Here is a 21,355-nt window from a genome sequence, read left to right on the forward strand (position 1 = left end):
TGGCTGGGCAATGGTGGTACACATCTTTAATCCCAGCACTTGGGAGGCAGAGACAGGCAGATCTCTGTGAGTTTGAGGCTAGCCTGGTCTACAGAGCGAGTTCCACGACAGCCACAGCTACACAAAGAAACCCTGTCTCAAAAGCAAAAAACAAACAAAATGGTAGAAAGCAAATGATAAAGATATACAACATTAACCTCTAGTCTGCATGTTCACACATGCACTAGCACCCATGTGTGCACACTAAAACATGTACACAGACAAACACACACAGGATAAAAAAAAGATCATAAAAAGAAAAATGACTTTTCAAAAAGAAAACAGTATCATTTAATACTAAACTAACATCTAGTGAGTACCAAATTTTGCCATGACGACTTTTACTTTCCCATATACATAGCTAATGAAAGACAATAAAAAGTAGAGCTTGGTGTGGTGGTACACCCCTTTAATCCCAGCACTTGGAAGGCAGAGGCAAGCAGATGGTTCAAGGCCAGCCTGGCCTACCCAGTCAATTCCAGGATTTCCAGGACTATGTTAAGACATAGTTCTTTTTTAAAGGGGGGGGGGGGCGCATGGGGGGCTGAGTTTCATGCGGTAAAGTTTTGAGAACAGGTTAAAACCATACAACATAATCCCAGCCCTCAGGAAGGGGAGTTGAGAGTTTGAGGCCAATCTGGGCTGCCCATACCTTAAAAAAAAAAATAAGTAATTTTTTAAAAAAGAGTTGAAGAGATATTAGAGCACTGGCTGGTCTTCCAGAGGACCTGGTCGACTCCCAGTAACCCACAACTTCTCAAACTCCAGTTCCAGGAGATCCAACACCCTATTCTGGCCTCCTCTAGTACCAGGCACAAACATGGTGCACAGATATAAATGCAAGCAAAACATTCACATACAAAAATTTTTAAAGAAAATGAAAACTGGATGTGGTTTAGGAAAATTTATCTAGCAGTTTTATTTACTATCCTATACAATTCCTTTTATTCTGTAAATTGTTTCTCAATTCCACTTCCTCACTCAAGCTACAAACTACCTACATTCTTCTCTTCATACTGCACCAAGCATTCACAATTCTACTTCCTAATCCTTTCTCCAGTCAACAATCTTCATGGTCACTATCATATTTCAAGCAGTAATCATTCTTTCCTGAAAAACTGTGACCTCCACACTACAATCAATCATCTTTGTTGCCACCCACATAGACTACATAACACACAATGGACCCAAATGCTAGCCTTTGCCAGAACGTGTTTAATGACTTCCAGATTGCCTACTAGCTATAGAGAACATAGAAATTCTATCAATTTGGCTTATATAATTTCCCAGCCTATCCCACAATCTCCTCTCCCAGACTTTACCAGCATACATACACAAAGTTTACATGCCGTGTACTAATATGCTGCTCTTTCGACTATCCAGATGATCTTCTCCAGTGTCTGCTCCAATTACTTATTCTTTTGTTGTTGTTTTGTTTTGTTTGTTTTTCGAGACAGGGTTTCTCTGTATAGCTTTGGCTGTTCTGGAACTGGATTTGTAGACCAGGCTGGCCTTGAACTCAGAGATCCTCCTGTCTCTGCCTCCTGAGTACTTGGATTAAAGGCATGTGCCACTATCACCAGCTTCAATTACTTATTCTTAAAGAGACATTTCAAAATTCATCTTTCAAACATCATCTGATGGGCCCTGCAATTAGCCCAACAAACATACACAATGTTTCTAACAAAACACTGATACAAACACATTATGTAAACACTAAATTTCCTAATTAATCATTTATTAAGAATCTAAAGGAGGGCTGGAAAGATGGCTCAGTGGTTAAGAGCACGGGTTGCTCTTCTAGAGGTCCTGAGTTCAATTCCCAGCAACCACATGATGGCTCACAACCATCCTTAATGAGGTCTGGTGCCCTCTTTTGGCCTGCAGGCATACAGGCAGGCAGAACACTGTATACATAATAAATAAATAAACCTTAAAAAAAAAAAAAAAAAGAATCTAAAGGATAGCCAAGACTAAACAGAGAAACCCTGGGGGTGGGGGAGAGTCCTAAAAGGGCTGAGTTTTGTGACACACACCTTTTGGAAAGTAGAAGACAAGAGAATCGATGCAAGTTCAAGGCCACCCTGATCTACAAGAGTTCCAGTATAGGACTACATAAAGACTCTTACTCAAAAAAAAAAAAAAAAGAATATAAAGGGAGGACTAAAGAGATGGCTTTGGATCAGTGGTTGCTCTTGCACAGGATCCAGATGGGACTCCAGCTCTCACATGGTAAATCACAGTTGCCTGTAACTCCACAGTTCTAAGGAATCCTACCTCTTTTGACTTCCTACACACATGGCATTAAAAACAAATGTTCAGGTTCTAATTAGTCAAAATACATTTTGTTGTTGTAGTTTGTTTTTGAGTTTCTCTGTGTAGCTTTTTTTGGAGCCTGTCCTAGAACTCACTTTGTAGATCAGGCTGGCCTCAAACTCACAGAGATTCACCTGCCTCTGCCTCCCCAGTGCTGGGATTAAAGGCGGATGCCACCATTGCCCAGCCTTTTATTTTTTAACTGAAGTACTTATTTAGGGCTAGATATAATGGTATATATTTAATTCTAGCCTCAGGAGACTGAAGCAAGAAGATTGCTTTAGTGCAGGAGTTGCAGGCTTGGACTAGACTACATTACAAGATGGATCTCTCAGAGCTCCAGGCCAAGCAGAGATACTAGTGAGGCCCTGCCTTAACACCCACCCCCCAATAAAGCACCAAGATCCTGTATTTAAAAAAAAAAAAAAAAGCAAACAAACCTATAAAAATGACTGTATATGATTAAACTGCATAGTAAGGTAATACTCTTATTTAAAAAAAGAATCTTGGGATAAAGAGGATGGTTTAGAAGTTAAGAGCACTCCTTCTGCCAGGCGGTGGAGGCACAATCCTCTAATCCCATCACCTGGGAGGCAGAGACAGGTGGATCTCAGTGAGTTCCAGGCCAGCCTGGTCTACAAAGAGAGTTCTAGGACAGCCAAGACTGTTACAGAGAAACCCTGTATGGAAAAATTAAAAAAGAGCATTCCTTCTTACAGAGGACCTGAGTTTGATTACTAGCACCCACATGGTAGCTCACAACCACCTATAACTACAGTTCCAGGGGATCCAACACCCTCTTCTGTCTTCTGTGGGTACCTGGCATGCATATACACAGACAGGCAAAACATTCATACACATAAAATCAATCTAAAAAAAGGAAAAAAATAAAGAATCCTACCAGGGAGCCAAGAAGTGATGGCCCACGCCTTTAATCCCAGCACTCCAAAGGCAGAGGCAAGTCATCTCTGAGTTCAAGGTGCTTGGTCTACAAAGTGAGTTCTAGGACAGGTCTACACAGAGAAAACCTGTCTCGGGGAAAAAAAAAAGAATCTAACCAATCTTATCAAAGGAGTAGAGGAGGGGGCAAAAAAAAAAAAATAAAAAAATAAAAAACACCCCAGAAAACCCACTCTAATGCACACAGGCCTGTGGTAAAACAGTTGCCTAACAGGGAAGACCCTCGGATTGATATCTGGCACCAAGTACATGCTTTACTCAAAAGCTTAATTTTCTGCTAACACTAAGTATATAGCTTTTCTGTACCTTTCAAAATTAAGCTAATTAGTCTAGATTTGTGACAAGTCTGCCATCTCATCAACTCAAGAGACTGAGGCAGGAGAATCCTAAATTGAAAACCAGCTTGGGCTATACAGTGAATTCAAGGCCAGTCTGGGTATTGAGATTTTATCTAGAAACAAAAAGAGAACTAGAGGCCAAGGAAACTTTCAAAGGATAAAGCACTTGCCACCAAGCCTGAGAACTTGAGTCTGATCCCTATAACCCATAGGGTAAGAAAGAATAGACTCCTACAAGCGGTTTCCTGATCTTTACATGCACACCTCGATACTCATGCATACACACAAAATAAATTAAAAACAAGTAGGTGAATAAATGTAAAAAGAGGGCTGGGGATATGTGTAGCTCATCAGTGGCTCATTTGTCTAATATGTAAGACCTTAGGTTCAATTCCCTTAGTATTGGGGGTGGGGGTCAAGAAATACCAAATAATACCAGTCTCATTTTCACCCTCGGTTTGCTTGTTTTTTGAGTAGGGTATTGCTAGGTAGACCAGTCTAGTGCTAGCATTCCTATAACTGGTACCAGCATATTCTCGATAAAGTAAAAGAAAGGATGGATAAGGCCAGGTGGTGGTTGCACACGCCTTTAAGCCCAGCACTCAGGAGGCAGAGACAGGTGGATGGATCATTTGTGAGGCAAGCCTGGTCTACAGAGCAAGTTCTAGAATAGCTAGGGCTACACAGAGAAACCCTGTCTCCAAAAACTAAAAAAAGAAAGAAACAATGCATAAATAGAAGATGTCCTTTAAGGACTTGGCAGAAGATGGGTGGGTGGCCCAATAATAGGCAGCTTGCCTAGTCTGTGAGAGGCACTAAGTTGAATGATCAACACTGGGAAGAAGGGGGTTGGGGGGTGGGGGAGAACCATTCAAGATACAAGGCAGAAGAGTCAGAAGTTCAAGGTTATCCTCCATTAATTTCAGGTCAGTCTGCGCTACATGAGACGTTGTATTTTAATTTCTTTATTTTTTTTTAAAGATTTATTTATTTATTATGTATACAGCATGTATGACTGCAGGCCAGAAGAGGGCACCAGATCTCATTACAGATGGTTGTGAGCCACCATGTGGTTGCTGGGAATTGAACTCAGGACCTCTAGGAAGAGCAGTCAGTGCTCTTAACCTCTGAGCCATCTCTCCAGCCCCCTGTATTTTAATTTCTTAATTTAACTTAAAAATTAGCAACTGCTACCAGACAGAGTGGTACCTGAGCCCATAACCCAAGCAATCAGGGCTTCAAGTACTAGATGTGGGCCAGGCATGGTGACATGCACCTTGAATGTCAGCACTTAGAAGGCAAAGGCAAGTGGTATCTGTGAGTTCAAGGCCCACTCCTTCCTACATAGTGAGTTCCAGGCCAGCCAGGACTACACATCAAGTCCTGTCTCAAAAAAAAAAAAAAAAAAAAAAAGCTGAGAAAGACTGACCCTCTGTACAGAAAACATCAGCCATGGTGACACACATCTTTAGTCCTAGCACTCACGAGACAGAGGACAGCCAATTTCCATGAGTTCAAGACCAGCTAGGAACACATAGTAAGGCCCTACTTCCAAAAAATAAATTAAAGAGAATTATTTTGAAAAATAACTAAGCTAAATATACTATTCAGTAATAGAACACTTTGCCTAGGATGCTATGCCCAAGGCTCCAGGTTCAATACCCAGTGAAGAGAAGAAGAGGAGAGAGAGAGAGAAAGAGAGAGAGAGAGAGAGAGAGAGAGAGAGAGAGAGAGAGAGAGAGAGAGAGAACAAAAGAAAGAAGGAAGGAAGGAAGGAAGGAAGGAAGGAAGGAAGGAAGGAAGGAAGGAAGGAAGGAAGGAAGGAAGGAAAGACACATAGCCATCTCTGTCACAGATTTCAACCATCCACAAGGTACAAATCATAAAACTTTGTTTTATTATTCTGTGCCTGTCTGCAAGAATGATGTATCCATGTGGGCCCATATGCCTTGGTGCAGCTGCAAAGGTCGGCAAACAACTGTGTAGAATGACTCTATACTTGCATGTGGGTTCTGGGGATCCAACTCAGGTCATCAGGTTTGCACAGTAAGTTCCTTTAGTACCTGAACCACCTTGCTGGCCCCAAACATAAAACTTTTTATAATGCTTTCAAAAGTTAAAATTATTTGGCCTGGGGAGTGCAGCTCAGTGATAAAAGCACATGCTTAGATTTCACAAGGCCCTGGGTTTTTGTTTTTTGGTTTGTTTTGGTTGCTTTTTGTTTTTTCCAGACAGGGTTTCTCTGTGTAGCCCTGGTTATCCTAGAACTCACTCTGGAGACTAGGTTGGCCTCTAACTCAAATGAGATCCACCTGCCTCTGCCTCCCAAGTTCTGGAATTAAAGGCATGTGCAACCACCACCTGGCTAAAATAATATTTTTAAAGCAATGTTAGGCATTGCAAATCTATTCATGCAAAATGCAGGAACAAAGTTAACAAATGCCCCCAGTTACCATTTTCAAAATTAAGATAAAAAGGATAAAGGATAGGTTAAAGAAAAGTAAGAGAAACCCAAGTGTACACACTAGATCTATCTCAGCATATGCTGCCTCTGTAAAATAATGGTGCAAGATCTCTCACCAACCCTGGCACCTTGACATTGGACTTCCCAGCCTCCAGAACTTTTCTTTTTTTTTTTTACATTATTTATTTTATGTGCATTGGTGTTTTGTTTGCATGTATGTCTGTGTAAGGGTGTTGGAGCCTCTGGGATTGGAGTCACAGACAGTTTCGAGCTGCCAAGTGGATGCTAGGAATTGAACCTGGTCCTCTGGAAGAGCAGCCAGTGCTCTTAACCACTGAGCCATCTCCCCAGCCCCTCGAGGCTTATTTTAAATAGAAGCAGCAAAACATTACCTCTGAGCTTGCTCAATGAAAGCTAGTGAACTACACCAGCCAAAATGAAACATTTTAAATTATACCCCTGAAATGTGAATGTATTTAAATAAAATAAACAGAGAAATTTTGAGGGCTGGCAGGATGGCTCAGGATATACAGCTGCTTACTGACAATGCCTGAGTTTAATCTCTGGGACTGAAATAGTAGAATAGAATCTCAAAAGTTGTCCTCTGACTTCTGCAACTCATAATGTGGAGCATGCTCCCACACCCACAACTAAATAAATAAAATGTAAATTTTAAATTATGAGAGTCTGTGAGAATTTTAGAATGTAAAATGTTCCCTTCTTAAATGGGTGACATCTGCTGTGTAGTTGTTTGACTACCTGCCCTTAATATTTGTGCTTCATGGTATAAATGCTCAACAACGAAGTATTTTGTAAACTTTTTCAAAAGAAGTCAATCACTATGAAAAGGAATCATTTGACCATGTAAGCCAGCACCCAAGTGGCACTCTAGCTACTACCTAAGTGACTTCAGGAGAAAAAAATTGGTGGAATTTTAATTCTCTCATATATGAAAATACCCATCTACCTAAAAGATGAGAAAATAAGTTGAAACGGGTACCAAATTCAACAGCACAAACTAGGCAAATGTTTGACACAGCTAAACGGTAATAGTTGAGAGACTATTTAGAAGATCCCTGACAGATTAATCCTGTTTTAACCAAAAGCCACCCATTTTCAAAGAAAAAAAGCAACCAAATTAATTACTTATCATGACTGTGCCATAAAGCACAAATACCAACTAAAATTTGTAACTCCTGTGCCAATGACAAAAATTAATAGAAATTATAGTTCTATTTAACTGACTATGTAAATTGTCATACCAAACCAGTAACATTGTTAGAACAATCCAAAAAGACTTCAGTGAAGTGACTCATTATGTTTACACAATGTGTTATAGCATCTTTCTTCATGAAATACCCATTTCTCTTGGGAGACTGCAAGAGAATGAGAAGTTAAAGGCAAGGCTCAGTTATATTTTGAGTTTAAGGTCTGGGCTATTGGAGACCGCATCTCCAAGCAAAGAAAAGAAATATACATTTCCCAAAATGGCTTTTCACAACTAGGACTCAACTTAACTTACAGCTAAGCATCTTCAGAATGTAAGGAAATTTGCTTCTCTCTTCAGTTTCTCATTGTGAAAATCTAGCTTTATTTTAAATAGAGAAACTTGTCAAATAAAAAAAGTAATGGCTGTATTGCACAAGACAAAACAGTGGCCAAAAATTTCCACTTCAAATTATTCTTTTTTTTAATTGTTTTTTCTATTGTCAGCTTGATACAGTACAAATTCTTATACTAATAGTGAAATGTTTCACTGAGGCTTGCCCAGTGATTGAGTAAAACCAAAACTTATTATACGCGACAGTCATCCTAGGGTCCCCCCTGCTATATAGCCTCCCTGGTTCTGTGGATTGCAGTCTGATTGTTCTTTGCTTTATATCTAGTAAATGATTCTTTTTTTTAAAGGCAGTGGTGGTGCACGCCTTTGATCCCATCACCCGGGAGTCAGAGCCAGGCAGATCTCTGTGAGTTTGAGGCCAGCCTGGTCTACAGAGAGTTCCAGGACAGGCTCCAAAACTACACAAAGAAACCCTGTCTTGAAAAACAAACCAAAAAAAAAAAAAAACAGGTTATCTGTCATAAAATATTTTCATCACAGAGACTTCATTTGCTTTTTAGTTTTATTTTATTATTTTTGTTTGTTTGTTTTTCGAGACAGAGTTTCTCTGTGTAACAGCCCTAGCTGACCTGAAACTCACTTCGTAAACCAGGCTGGCCTTGAACTCAAAGATCCACCTGCTTCTGCCTCCCAAATGCTGGGATTTAAGGCATGCACCACCACACCGAGCAACAGAGACTTCTATTAGAAGCAAGTAAAAATTTCTGACAGGTGTAGCTTCTTAGTGGTGGTGGTGAACATCCAACAGGAAAGCCTTGAGTTCCAATCCCAACAACCCTACCCTCAGGCACAAAACAGATACAGCCATAATCAGCTTCATTTAAAGCCAGCTAACCTCAAGTTCTTAAGAGGGGTGGGGAGGAAGACAAGTGATTGGGGGGTGGGGGAGGGATGGACCTGTATCACAACTTCAGAACTGAACATTCACTTTGTATAATATTTTGCTTTGAGCTTGTTTTTTTTTTTTTTTGGGGGGGGGGGGTTGTTTTTTGTTTGTTCGAGTCAGGAGGTCTCACTATGTATCCTGATGGTCACTATGAAGACCAGGCTGGCCTTGACCTCAGAGCCACCTGCCTCTCTGCCTCCTGGGTGCTGGAACTGACTTAAGATAGCTCTATCATACAGGACTGGCATATGGCTCAGAAGGTGAAGGTGCTTGCCACCAAACCTGTCAACATGAGTTTGATCCTCAGGACTCACAGTGGAAGGAGAACCAACTCCTGAAAGTTGTACTCTGACTTCCACAGACATCTAACACACACACACACACACACACACACGAGAGAGAGAGAGAGAGAGAGAGAGAGAGAGAGAGAGAGAGAGAGAGGGGGGGGGGGGGGAGGGGGGAGGGGGAGAGGGAGAGGGAGAGGGAGAGGGAGAGGGAGAGGGAGAGAAATGGTTAATAGCACTTACTACTCTTACAGAAGACATGGACAGATCACAACTACCTTGAACTCCAGCTTCAGGGATCCAACATCTCTAGTACTTGTACTCACTTGCACATACTCATAACTAGCCACATACACATACACAATCAAAAATAAAACTGAAAAGACAGTTCTACCATAATGACATGATCTATAATATCTATAGCTCACTGAGATGACAACTGTGGATAATATGAACCAGATGTAAATACAAGCATAAAGTCATTTACACACATGAACATCCAGATATCTAGGTAGCTTCATATATAATACAAGAGAGCAACATTTATTTTCCTTTTTTATTAGTATGTATATGTGCCAATCAGAGGCGAAATTGTGGGAGATGGCTCTGTCTACCATGTGGGTACTGGGAATCAAACTCACGTTGTCAAGCTTAGCAGCAAGTGTTAAACCATCTCACCAGCTCTATCTACACCCCGCCCCCCCCCCCCCGCCCCCCCGCCCGTTTTCCAAGACAGGGTTTCTCTGTGTAGCCTTTGCTGTCCTGGAACTTGCTCTGTAAACTAGGCTGGCCTCAAACTCACAGAAATTAGCCTGCCTCTGCCTCCCAAGTGCTGGAATTAAAGGTGTGGGGCCACCACCACCTGGCTACTTTCCTTTTCTTAAATACAGCATAACAATATGGATCTTCTGAACTAGAAAACCAACAATTATGAGATACTGATTTTTCATTCCCAGAAACAGATACTTTTCATGCTAGAGATATTTTATCCAGAAAGTTATGTATATAACTTAACTTAAAAATAGACACCAGCCGGGCAGTGGTGGTGCACACCTTTGATACCAGCACTCGGGAGGCAGAGCCAGGCGGATCTCTGTGAGTTCGAGGCCAGCCTGGTGTACAAAGCAAGATCCAGGACAGGCACCTAAACTACACAGAGAAACCCTGTCTCAGGGAAAAAAAACACCAAATACTACTGAAAGCAGTATGATGGCACACATACCTGTTTTACAGCACTCGGAAGGCTTCTAAGGCAGAAAGAGGCAATTAGAGGCCCCATTATGATACAAAAGGAGTGAGTACTTTTTAATTAAGGCTACATAGATAGTGTCCTGTAACCCCAGCACTTGCAGAGGTGGACGGTAACTACTGGAAGTTCAAGGTCAGGGACAAGCTCCACAGCAAATTCGGCCAGCCTGGGCTACAGTAAGACCCCATCTTAAAAGATGGCAAGATGGCTGAGTGGATAAAGATGTTTGCCACCAAATCTAACTTGAGTTCAATCCACAGGACCTACATGGTGGTAGAAAAGACATGATCCATGTAAGTTGGTGCATACAAACAAACATGAATGAGTGAGTGAGTGAGTGAGTGAGTGAGTGAGTGAGTGAGTGAGTGAGTGAAAAAAGAAATTCATACCAACTTCATTCACAAGTTTTTATAAATATAGGATTGTGAATAATTTTTAAAACTCTTTTCTCTGAACTAAGCAAGATTCTGACACCTGCCAGAAACATAAGCACACAAACATTGTACTCTTAAATTATCAGTAAGCTCCTGGGCAGGGGTGGGGTGGGGATTCACCATTAACTAGAAATAGTAGGGTCAGGGATATGTCAGACACAATACAGTGAAACACTAATCCCAGTGTACTCATCTATCACCCATAATAGCCTTTTGACTTTCTAGCTACATTAAAAATAAAAAATAAAAAAATTGTAAAAATATACCCAAAGTTACAAACATAAGGTTCATCAAAATTGTATTTGTCAATTTTAAAATTCTTTAAGAAGCACAAGACACTAAAGTGAGCTATGCTCTTTTATTACACATAAAGTCCTATGCAAGAGGCAGCACAAGAGAAAAGGTCTATTTAAAGAGCTCTTGACACAAAACAACTACTCTGTATTTTCTCATCTTTGATGTTCATTAAGGGAAAAAAAAACCTAAAAACAAGTATTTTTAACTAGATTTTTTTTTTTGCAGTATACCATGCTTTTTGTTGCCAAATATTCATGGCATTAGATAATTTAACACTCTTTTGGCTAGAATTTAAAAAAAAAATTAACTAGAGCATATATGTAGATGTTTTATACACACACACATATATACACAGGTGGACAATAAGTACTAGTTTTAGAGCATGGATGCTGCTTTTATTCCATTATTCAATGCCCTTCTTGAAGGAAAAAAAAGGTGGAAAGATTTACAACAGAGAAATCCCTTTGTTGTAGCTACAATTAGTATCAAATAACCTTACAAAGTATGAGGATGAAGAAAATGAGATGAAAGGGCAATCGAGCATTTCACAGCTTCTGCTGTCGCTCCCTTACTCCACCCAATCCTCCCGGCTCAATGGCTGTTCATAGCATCCACAAATATTAACCCATTTTTAAGGAGGTGGGAGGATGTACCAAAACAGGGTGTGCTCCATCAAACCAACATATGCAGAAATAGTCTGTGAAAAGCTGGGTTCCTTTCTCTGACTTTTAAATTATATATACCAGCTTTAAATTTATTGTAGGAAATCCTTCCCTCTGAAACCAAACAATGATCTTTTAAATCGACCATGAAAGAATAAATTACCCTAAATACATATTCTGCTTTAATAAAAACCGCAATTTGTAACTGCCAATTATTTTGCAGAACTATGTCCTAAAAGACAACCATTATAAATAAAAGCTGGTAAGAGCCTTAAAACCAAACCAATTTTTAAAGTTAGAGCTCTTAATGTATATTCAACATATTATTACTGGCGTACTCAACTAAAAATATTCCTGATTAAGGGACTGAATCCTGCAGCAATCCAGCTCCACTGCAAGGGAGGGGAGAATACTAAGCAAACACTGCTGTGGCAAAATGAAGCGGGGAGACAATATTACTGGTATGAAGGCCCAAACAAGGTCTCTCCACCATCCCACCCCCAGAAAATTCACACAAAACAACCCACCCTGAACAAAAAGAGAATTGCTAAAATGACCTTTCTGTTGTTGTTGGATCTTTTAAAGGTTGTGAATCTTAAGGAGTGTGTGCTTGAAACTAAAGGTCGGAAAAACAGTAATATCTTTATTTTCTCGCAATTGCCTCTTAAGGAAAGGGGGAGGGGGGATCCTTGGCATGACATCGCCCATTGAGAATGAGACCACAAATCCGGTACTCTTCTTCAAACACAATTTCTTAACCAAAGGACTGATAGGAATTAGATTCAAACTCAACCTCAACGGAAAATTTCCTGCCCTCCTCCCAAGGAGTTTCTTGCTAAGTCACTGAAAAAAAAAGGAGAGTAACAAATAAAGCCAGGCACCTTGCTTTCTCTCATTTCAAGACAGTGAAAATCACTCCTCTTTGGCTGTGTTTGTTAGAGGTAGTAAAAATAAGCCCACCATCTCAAAAACGTTTTCTCACCTGGGAGGCTAGACAGGGTCAATAGTCACAGCGTTTCCTAAAGGAATGGAGACACGGGATGAAGGGAATAGCAGAGGGCCTCGGAGCTCAGTGTTAGCAACGTCAAAAGGCAACTCCCGTGCAAGGAGCCAGCGGCAGAAAGGAAAACCCTGCCCGATTTGGAGGGTGGATGCTGCAGATCTTTACGGAGTGCAGAGGCTGGCTGAACCACCACCGCACCGGGGGGCCAAGGGCCTAGGCGGCGGGCGGGCCATCCTCCTCAGGTCGACCCCCAACCTAAGGACAGGTGGGGACCCAGACGCCTGGAAGGCCCGGTGGCTGGCGGAGCCCCGGGCGACGAGCCGCCAGCCCGCGGAGGGGTGGGGACTGCGGGGCTCGCTTCCGCGGCCCGGGAGGGCTGGGCCCTTTCCCTGAGATCAGAGAGCGAGCGACCTGCTCCCCACGCCCTTCCCACCCAAGAATACTTTTCTTGCTAAGTCACGGCGGCAGGAGGGCGATGCAGCCCGACAGGCCTCGGGTGAAGCCGCGGCGGCCCGGGGAGCCTGCAGCCCCGGGCCCGAGGACCAGAGCCAGGGCAGCGCCCTCCCCGACCAGGCCCCCCTCCTCGGTGCCTCTCACTCAACGGCCGTCGCGGCCGCCATTTTGAGAGCGAGGAGAGGAGAAGAAGAAGGAGGAGGCAGCGGCGGCGGCAGGGGGAGGGGAGAATGGGAGGGAGGGGACCGGCGCAGCCACATCGTCAGGCCGCCAGCCCGGCCCGCGGCCGCCCGAGCGCGGTGGAGGAGACAAGAGGGGAGGACGCAGAGCGTCGCCACCTTACCGGAGCGCTGCACCGCCGCCTCCGCAGGGCCTCTTCCGTCCTTCACTCCCATCCACCGGCGGGGGAGGGGGAGGGAGAGGGAAGGGAGGAAGGAGGGAGGGAGGGAGGGAGGGGGAGGATGGCGCGCTGGGCCCGGTCCCGGGGAGGGGGAGGGGAGGGCCGCGGGCGGGCTCCTCAGCCGTTCCGGGGCTCGAGCCCTAGCCCGGCGCTCGCGCGTCCTCTCGCTCGCGCCCGAGCGCTCCCCTCCGGCTCCTCCTCGCTCCCTGGACCCGCGGGTCGCTGCGCGTTCGCTCCCTTCCCTCGCTATCTCGGCCGCCGGACTCCGCCGCCGCCCCGCCGCTCCAGCTCCGTCTGTCACAGGAGCTGCCCCAACGCCCTGACGTCACCGCGCTGCCGCCGCCCCAGACCCGCCAGGAAGAGGGGAGGGGAGCGGAGGCGCTGGGGCGCATGCGCGGGCTGGGCCGAGCCTGGGCCGCGCTCCCTTCTGCAGGGTGGGCTTGGGTGCTGCTGTACCCCGGGCCGGCGGCCCTGGCTTGCGCCGCGGGCGCAGGTTTTCTTGCTCTTCTGCCCGCTGTACCCTTGGGAAGAGCCCCCTGTCCGACTGCTGGGGCTCATCACAAACTCGGTCTCTGCTTTGGCCCTCATTCCTCTGCCCAGGCGGACCGCGGGTCCCTGGCTGCCTCGAGCCGGGCCAGGCTGCTGCTCCTTTTCTGCCTGTAGCCTGTGGGGGTTATTTCCCCATCCCTCCCCCCACCCACCCCGGAAAAGACGGGGGTAGGTTGGTGGGCTTGGGCCAGAGAGCTATTGAGGTTAAGAGACAGATGGACTGCCTTGTCTCCCTTTCTGTTACAGATTTTCAACTGGAAGGAATCGCCTGTAGATGTGATTCAGCTATTCTTTTCCTTAGTCACACGCACACATCAGAGATTCTGGAAACTGACGTCCACAGAAAGACCTGGAACTTTATCCCTACAAGGCATGTCTGCGTTTTATTACATTATGAATTGAAAGAAATATTGATGACAAGTCTGGGGAATTTGTTGTCAATTTATTCCACAAAGAGACACTTGATTTTTGAAAGGGTAGGTTTGGGGCTCTAAATAATTCAATGTAGAATATTATCTTTATAAGAAGTATTGAATGAGATTACTTCATTAGTCACTTGTGTTTTCTCCCAAAATACAGACTCAGGCTTAACTGATTTTATGAAGATAAATATTGTACATTGTGATTGGGACGCTGAAGAGTTAACATCGCCCATATGAATCCTGGTGTCACCTCTGGCTAGGAGTGTGACCTTGACTAAATTACCTTATCTCTTTTGGGCCTCAGTATCAGTATAAAATAAACCTAGTAGCCAAACAAAGTGGCATATCACCCAAGCTACTTGGGAGACAGGAGAATCGTAAAGACTCAAAAGTTCTCTGCCAGCCTCCGAAACATCCTTTTTTAAAGATAATGATAGTAGTAATAAATGGTCTATGGTGGCTCACATCTATAATCCTAACAGTGAGGAGACAGAGGCAGTCAGATTGCCACAAGTTCGAGGCCAGCATGGTGGACATAGTAAGACCCTGTCTTAAAATAATAAGCCCCACATGGTGACGCCCACCTTTACCCTCAGCACTCTGGAGGCAGACTGAGGTGGGTCTCTGAGTTCAAGACCAGCCTGATCTATAAAGTGAATTCCAGGCCAGACAGAGCTATATAGAGAGCTACCCTGTCTCAAAAAATAAGCAAGTGAACCTGGGCAACTCAAAAGTTTTTAATTTATCATTTTTAAAAGGGTGAAGACACAGCTCAGTAGTAGGGTACTTGCTGAAAGAGAAAGGACAGAAAGAAGGTTGGAATAGACTGACTTGTAAGGTTTTGGGAGAATTAGATGTTGCACATGTTAATGCATCATTCCATGGTGAGGTCTCTTAGGTAACTCATGGAACCATTATTGTCTAGTGCCAAAGCCAGCCTCTTTGTATTGGGATGGGTTGTCTTTACCTCTGGAAGTGCTTGAAAAAACAAACATGAGCCAATGGCCTGCAGAGATTGGTTTTTTTCCTTCATCAACACAAGAAACTAAATTGACTAATCTTCAGAAGGCCATGTCCAGGGTTTCAGTTTTAGGATTCTCTAGTCAGAAAGGAGGCACAGAGGATTGATGCTATTACTTACATCCAAAACGAGCCAATAAACATTCAATAAATTAGACCATCCCTTACTCTAAGAATCTACCCAGCTTTCATTTTTATCTTTTAAAATATTTAATATTGCCTGATATTATACTTAATATTTAATCAGCTGAGTGAATCAGTTCTTTGCTTTTTTAAATGAATACTCTAAAAGTCAACAAAATTGCTTGGAAGCACATTGATAAACATCAATTTAATACAAATAGGTAGCTCTAATTCCTATAGGCCTTGAGATCACAGGCTTTTATAGTTAGAAAGATATAAAACTTGTATTGCATAATTATGTACTAAATTAAAATCAAATTTTATTTTTATAACAATCCTTCAAAAAACAATAGATGTCCTTTGGGAAAGATATAAAACGTTTCTCCCTGGTTTATAATTTTTCTGAACAGAAAACTCTGTTATGTGCTTAACTTGACATGAAAGCAATTATGTTACAGTTTTGTGCGTTTTTCAGCTAGTTGCTAACACTATCCATTTTAATAAACACTTATGTACTGAAAATGGAGAATTAGGACATCTGTGATATCAATCATAATTTATAAGGACTTATATAGAACCTATATCTACCAAGGAAACATTTACTAATGGATATTTTGAATAGTGTTTCTTGGGGGAAAAAAAAAACGTGTTTTCCTTAGTATAATATAACAAACTCCATTCATCTGAATTACAAATCTTTATTTTTCCAGCAGACATTTTCAAAAGGGGAACATTTGTTTCAATTGCTGCAGGAAAATTAGTTTTACTTTAAACAATTCTGCAAATAAGCTTACTGAAAGAAACACTCCAGCCGGGCGGCAGTGGTGGTGCACGCCTTTAATCTCAGCACTCGGGAGGCAGAGTCTGTGAGTTCGAGGCCAGCCTGGTCTCCAAAGCGAGTTCCAGGAAAGACACAAAACTACACAGAGAAACTCTGCCCTGAAAAAACAAAAAAAACAAAAAGAGTCAGAGACCCACTTGTTTAGCTGGGCAGTGGTGGCACACACCTTTAATCCCAGCACTCTGAAGGCAGAGCCAGGTGGATCTCTGTGAGTTCGAGGCCATCCTGGTCTACAGAGTGAGTTCCACCAAAATGACACAGAGAAACCCTGTCTCGGGGGAAAAAAAAGAAAAAAAAAAAAAAGAAACACTCCAAAAATATTGCTACTGGGGAGAGAACAAAATGTCTTCTAAATTATGGCCAGAGCAAAAATCTGTTTACAAAGGTAAAAGTGCTAAAAACTTGTTCTGAGGAACTAGGGAGATTGCTCAGTAGGCAAGGTGCTTGCTGCTCAAACATGAGGACCCAAGTGGGATGCCCAGCACTCTACTAAAAATCAGATGGATGTCACCCTCCAAACACATGTTCAAGCAAACTCCCACATGTGAACATAAACATGAACACCCAAAAGAAAAATCACTCATGTAAAACAACAACAAATCCTTTGAGACCTCTGTAATTTATAAGAAATGTCCAATGTTGTGTGTGAAAATCACAGAGAAATCAGCAGATGGAAAGAAGTTTGGGGCATGTGAGCTGTATAAGTTAAAGTCCATCTAGAAGAGCACTATAACCCACCTGACAAGGGACGGATGCTAGGAGATTCTCACTCATTAACTTGTGTACTTAGAGTTCTACAAGGCATAGATATGTCAACGTGGGTGGATCCAACTAGACCAGTCATTCTTCTCAGCGTCATGACATCCTCATGTGTCATGAACATTGGGAGGACATAAAAACAAATTAAAGGGAATTAACAGAGTCAGACTCTCAGCTTAGTTGTACGAGGAGTATGGAGAAGGAACATTTATAATCCAAAAACCTTTAAAATATACATAGAAAAATGAATTTGGGGCAGGGAGATGGGTCAGTAGGTAAAAGCATTTGATGAGACAACCTGAGTTCCATCCCCAGATCCATTGGTGAAAGGAGAAAACTGAATTCCACAAGTTGTCCTATGACCTACACACATACTCTGTGGTATACTCATGCCCACAATGACCTATGCACAATAATTAAAAAATAAAATTTAAGTACTAATATAAACAATACCAAAGGATGTATGGCATTCATTAAGATGCCACTGCATAGGTCAAGCATGGTGTAAAGTATCTTTCCTTTCCCTTTATGCCTGTTTGTGTGTACCTGGTGGATAAAGGATTAACTCTTACTTAGAAAACTTAAAAAAAAGTCTTTTTGATAGGAATTTTAGTACTCATTTTGGCAACATATATACTAAAGTTGAAACAATATAGAGAAAATTAACATGGCCCCTGTACAATCATGATACACAAGTTCATAAAGTATTCCATATTTTAAAATAATTAAAATAGGGGCCTGGAGAGATGGCTCAGAGAGGTTAAGAGCACTGACTGCTCTTCCAGAGGACCCAGGTTCAATTCTCAGCACCCACATGGCAGCTCACAACTGTCTGTAACTCCAAGATCTGACACCCTCACACATACATGCAGGCAAAACACCAATGCAAATAAAAGAAAAATAAATTTAAAAAATTAAAATAGATATTTGAAAATGGCTAAGGCTATGCTGGGGGTATATTTCAGTTGGTAAAATGCTTATCTAGAATGTGGGCAGCCCTAGGGTCAATCCCCAGCACCTGGTAGCACTTACCCCTAATCAAAGCTCTCCAGAGGTGGAGGCAGAAGAATGAAGGTCAGCCTCAGCCAGCCAGTGAGTTAAAAGGCAGCCTGGGTTTCCCGAGACCCTGTCTCTATAAACATCAGACAAAATGAAGAACATGCACTTTTGACCCTGCCTTATGATTTTAAGAATTTTTTTAAAAATCATGTTGAGGACTGGAGAGTCAGCTCAGCAGTTAAAAGTCCTTGCTCTTTCAGAGGACCCAGGTTTGACTCCCAACACCCACATGGTAACTCACAAACTTCTGTAATTCCAGTTCCAGAAGATCCAGTGCCATCTTCTTCTTCTGGCCTCCTTGAGTGCAAAGCATGCCCACACTGTGCACAGAGGTACATGCAGGCAGAAAACTCATACACATAAAATAAAGTAACCAGCCAGGCAGTGGTGGCACATGACTTTAATCCCAGCACTTGGAAGGCAGAGGCAGGTAGATCTCTGAGTTCAAGGCCAGCCTGGTTGGTCTACAGAACGAGGTCCAGGGCAGCTAGGGCTACAAAGAGAAACCCTGCTCCAAAAACAAGGGGGAAAAAAGCCTTTTTAAAAAATCATGTTTATAATACTGTTATTTTGCCTGTTATTTGTGACAAATTTTTAATACATACATATATATATATATATATATATATATATATATATATATATATATACTAGACAGTTAAGTTGTGAAACCTCACGTACCAGGTTTGACAATTACAAAGTCATAGAATATTTTGTGTCATCTGTACTTCCACACATTTCTTCTCCACATTATTTTACACGGTTATATATCCTATTAGTTCACATACTAATGATTTAGCATGTTATTTTACGTCAAAAGCAGCATACTTACTTGTTTATCTAAAGGTAGATGTCACTATGTAGCTCAAAGCTGACCCAGAACACACATGAGCCTCCTACCTCAGTCAGACTCCCTAGTGCTGGGATTAAAATTATTTGTCATTACACGTGTTTGCTCTTTAAAAAAAAAAAAAAGTGAAAAGAAAACCATTATACCATTATAGTGCCTAAAAGGTTAACAATAATTCCTTAAGGAAAATCTGAATTGCTCTTTGTTCTTTGCCTCACTAAGGGCATGGAGTGATTAGAAGTCCTGGAGAAATGGGACAAGCAACACAGTTAAACAGTCCTGAATAATAGAACTACCCTGGAATATCCGAGAACTGCTGACTATCTTCTTTCATGGATATATTTAAAAATTAATGGGGCTGGAGAGATGGCTCAGCAGTTAGGAGTACATGCTGTTCTTCCAGAAGACCTGGGTTCAATTCCCAGCACCCACATGGCAGCTCACAACTGTCTGTAACTCCAAGATCTGACACCCTCACACAAACATACATGCAAGCAAAACATCAATTCACATAAAATAAAAAAATAAATAAATAATTTTAAAAATTAATATAGTTTAGCTGGGCATGGTGGCACATACCTATAATCCCAGCACACAGGAGGCAGAGGCAGGTGGATCTCTGTGAGTTCAAGGCTAGCCTGGACTACAGAGTGAGTTCCAGGACAGCCAGGGTTTATACAGAGAAACTGTGTCTCAAAAAATTTAAAGAAAAAAAAAAGAAAGAAAACAAACAAACAAACCAAAACAAAAAATTAGTATAGTTGGACATGATTAATGTCATGTGTCTATAGTTTCAACTGTATCCCCAGTCCCTGCCTTAAATGAATTATTTTTTTTGAGGGGGGGTTAATCCCAGCAAAACCAAAGAATGGTTGATGTACACCTGTAATCTCAGCCCTTGGGAGGCTGAGCTAGGACAGTCATAAAGTCAAGGCCAGTTTAGGCTACATAGTTAGCCCCTGTCTCAAAAACAAAACAAAACAAAACAAAAAAGCCCTGGAGTTCCTCTGTTGTCTTCTGTATTGTTTGGTTTTGAGTCTCAATGGCTGTGGCTATATTACTCAATGATATAGCACTTGCCTACCATGTACAAGGCCCTAATTTAAATCCCTGTTTCCCCTGGCTCACTTAACCTCCCAACCACTGCATTTGGCTTGAGGTTAAATTTTGTGTTTCTTTGGGATCAATTTTTAGAAAGTTGGCATGTATTTTACCTTATTGCACATCTCAGTCTGCACTAAGCACCTTTTAAACTCCTAACAGCCATATATGGCTAGTTGTTACCATAGCAAACAATCCAGTTTGGAAGAGAAGAAATCTATCCAGGTAGAGAGCATATATGTATACACTGTAACTGTGGAAATCCAATCAGGGGAAGAAGAAATGTTACCAGTGTAGCTTAAATGAAGAAAGGCAGAAGATAGTTGAAGGTTAGTAGAGGGAAGCAGGAAGAACATGAATGAACCATAAAATTAAAAAGATAACATATAAGGTTTTGAACAACTTGACAGTTGAGTCTGTCCCATAAACTACAAGGCTACTGTTAGTGGTCTTTGCATGGAGGTATAAGTCAATGACTTCATCTTTAGGAGAGCACTTTCCTGGCTCCCTTCACTACTCTGCTCTTTCCCACTCCGGGCACTCTCTTCTGGTAGTCCTCCCTGCACTGGCCATACAGAGGAAGGAAGACCTAGATTCCAGATCTCCAAAATGATGATCTCAAAACCCACCAAGTCGGGAGCTAGAAAGATGGCTCAGCGGTTAAGAACACAGGCTACTCTTCCAGAGGACCTAGGTTCTATTCCTAGCACACCCATGACAGCTCACAACCATCTGTAACTCCAGTTCCACAGGATATGATGCCCTCTTATGGCTTCCACCTGCACCAGGCACACACATGGTGCATGGACACACATGTGTAGAGGGCAAAAAGTGTGCACACAAATAAGCACCGGAGAAGCCAGGAAGTTATACTTGCAGGCATCTTTCAAGGAAAATATTTTTAACCTGTCCTCCTCCTGGAATACTAGGTATGGATGTAGTCTATAACCTAGTGATCCTTTGCTGTCTGGCGAGCCAGGCTTTGCCCTTATCTTCTAGAATTTGTTTTATTTCTCCCAGACTCTTTCCCCTTAAAACTTGAGCATTACTTCTAGGCCATAATACTCATCCTTGTGAGAGATGTCATATGTACTTTACAACAGCCTAAGTGACTTCTATGTTATCTTCGAGTCAGGCCAATCCTGACTCCCACAGGCATTATGTTTACCTCAGTCATTCTCCCTAGACCAGTGCTTCTCAACCTGTGAGTCTCAAGGTGGAATAT

At 42.3% G+C, this 21,355-nt stretch overlaps 1 protein-coding gene and 1 non-coding gene across 3 annotated transcripts in view; one reads left to right on the forward strand and one right to left on the reverse strand.

Annotated features, from left to right (window-relative positions):
• The window catches only part of Pafah1b1 (platelet activating factor acetylhydrolase 1b regulatory subunit 1), a 62,155-nt gene extending 48,663 nt beyond the window's left edge, over positions 1 to 13,492 (reverse strand). The window contains exon 1 of one of the 2 annotated variants that reach the window (XM_006977371.4): positions 13,350 to 13,492. The gene's annotated coding sequence lies outside the window, so the exon portion shown is untranslated. Of the gene's footprint in view, positions 1 to 12,532; positions 13,183 to 13,349 lie in introns of those variants that run through there. The other variant, XM_076542882.1, reaches the window with a different exon arrangement.
• A 4,240-nt stretch (positions 13,493 to 17,732) lies between these two features.
• On the forward strand, positions 17,733 to 17,839 carry LOC121831864 (U6 spliceosomal RNA). The gene has a single exon (XR_006075466.1). It is a non-coding gene; the product is annotated as a U6 spliceosomal RNA (small nuclear RNA).
• Positions 17,840 to 21,355: the final 3,516 nt, after the last annotated feature.

This window comes from Peromyscus maniculatus, chromosome 8, assembly GCF_049852395.1.
Source record: "Peromyscus maniculatus bairdii isolate BWxNUB_F1_BW_parent chromosome 8, HU_Pman_BW_mat_3.1, whole genome shotgun sequence".
In the NCBI taxonomy this organism is placed as follows: Eukaryota; Metazoa; Chordata; class Mammalia; order Rodentia; family Cricetidae; genus Peromyscus; species Peromyscus maniculatus.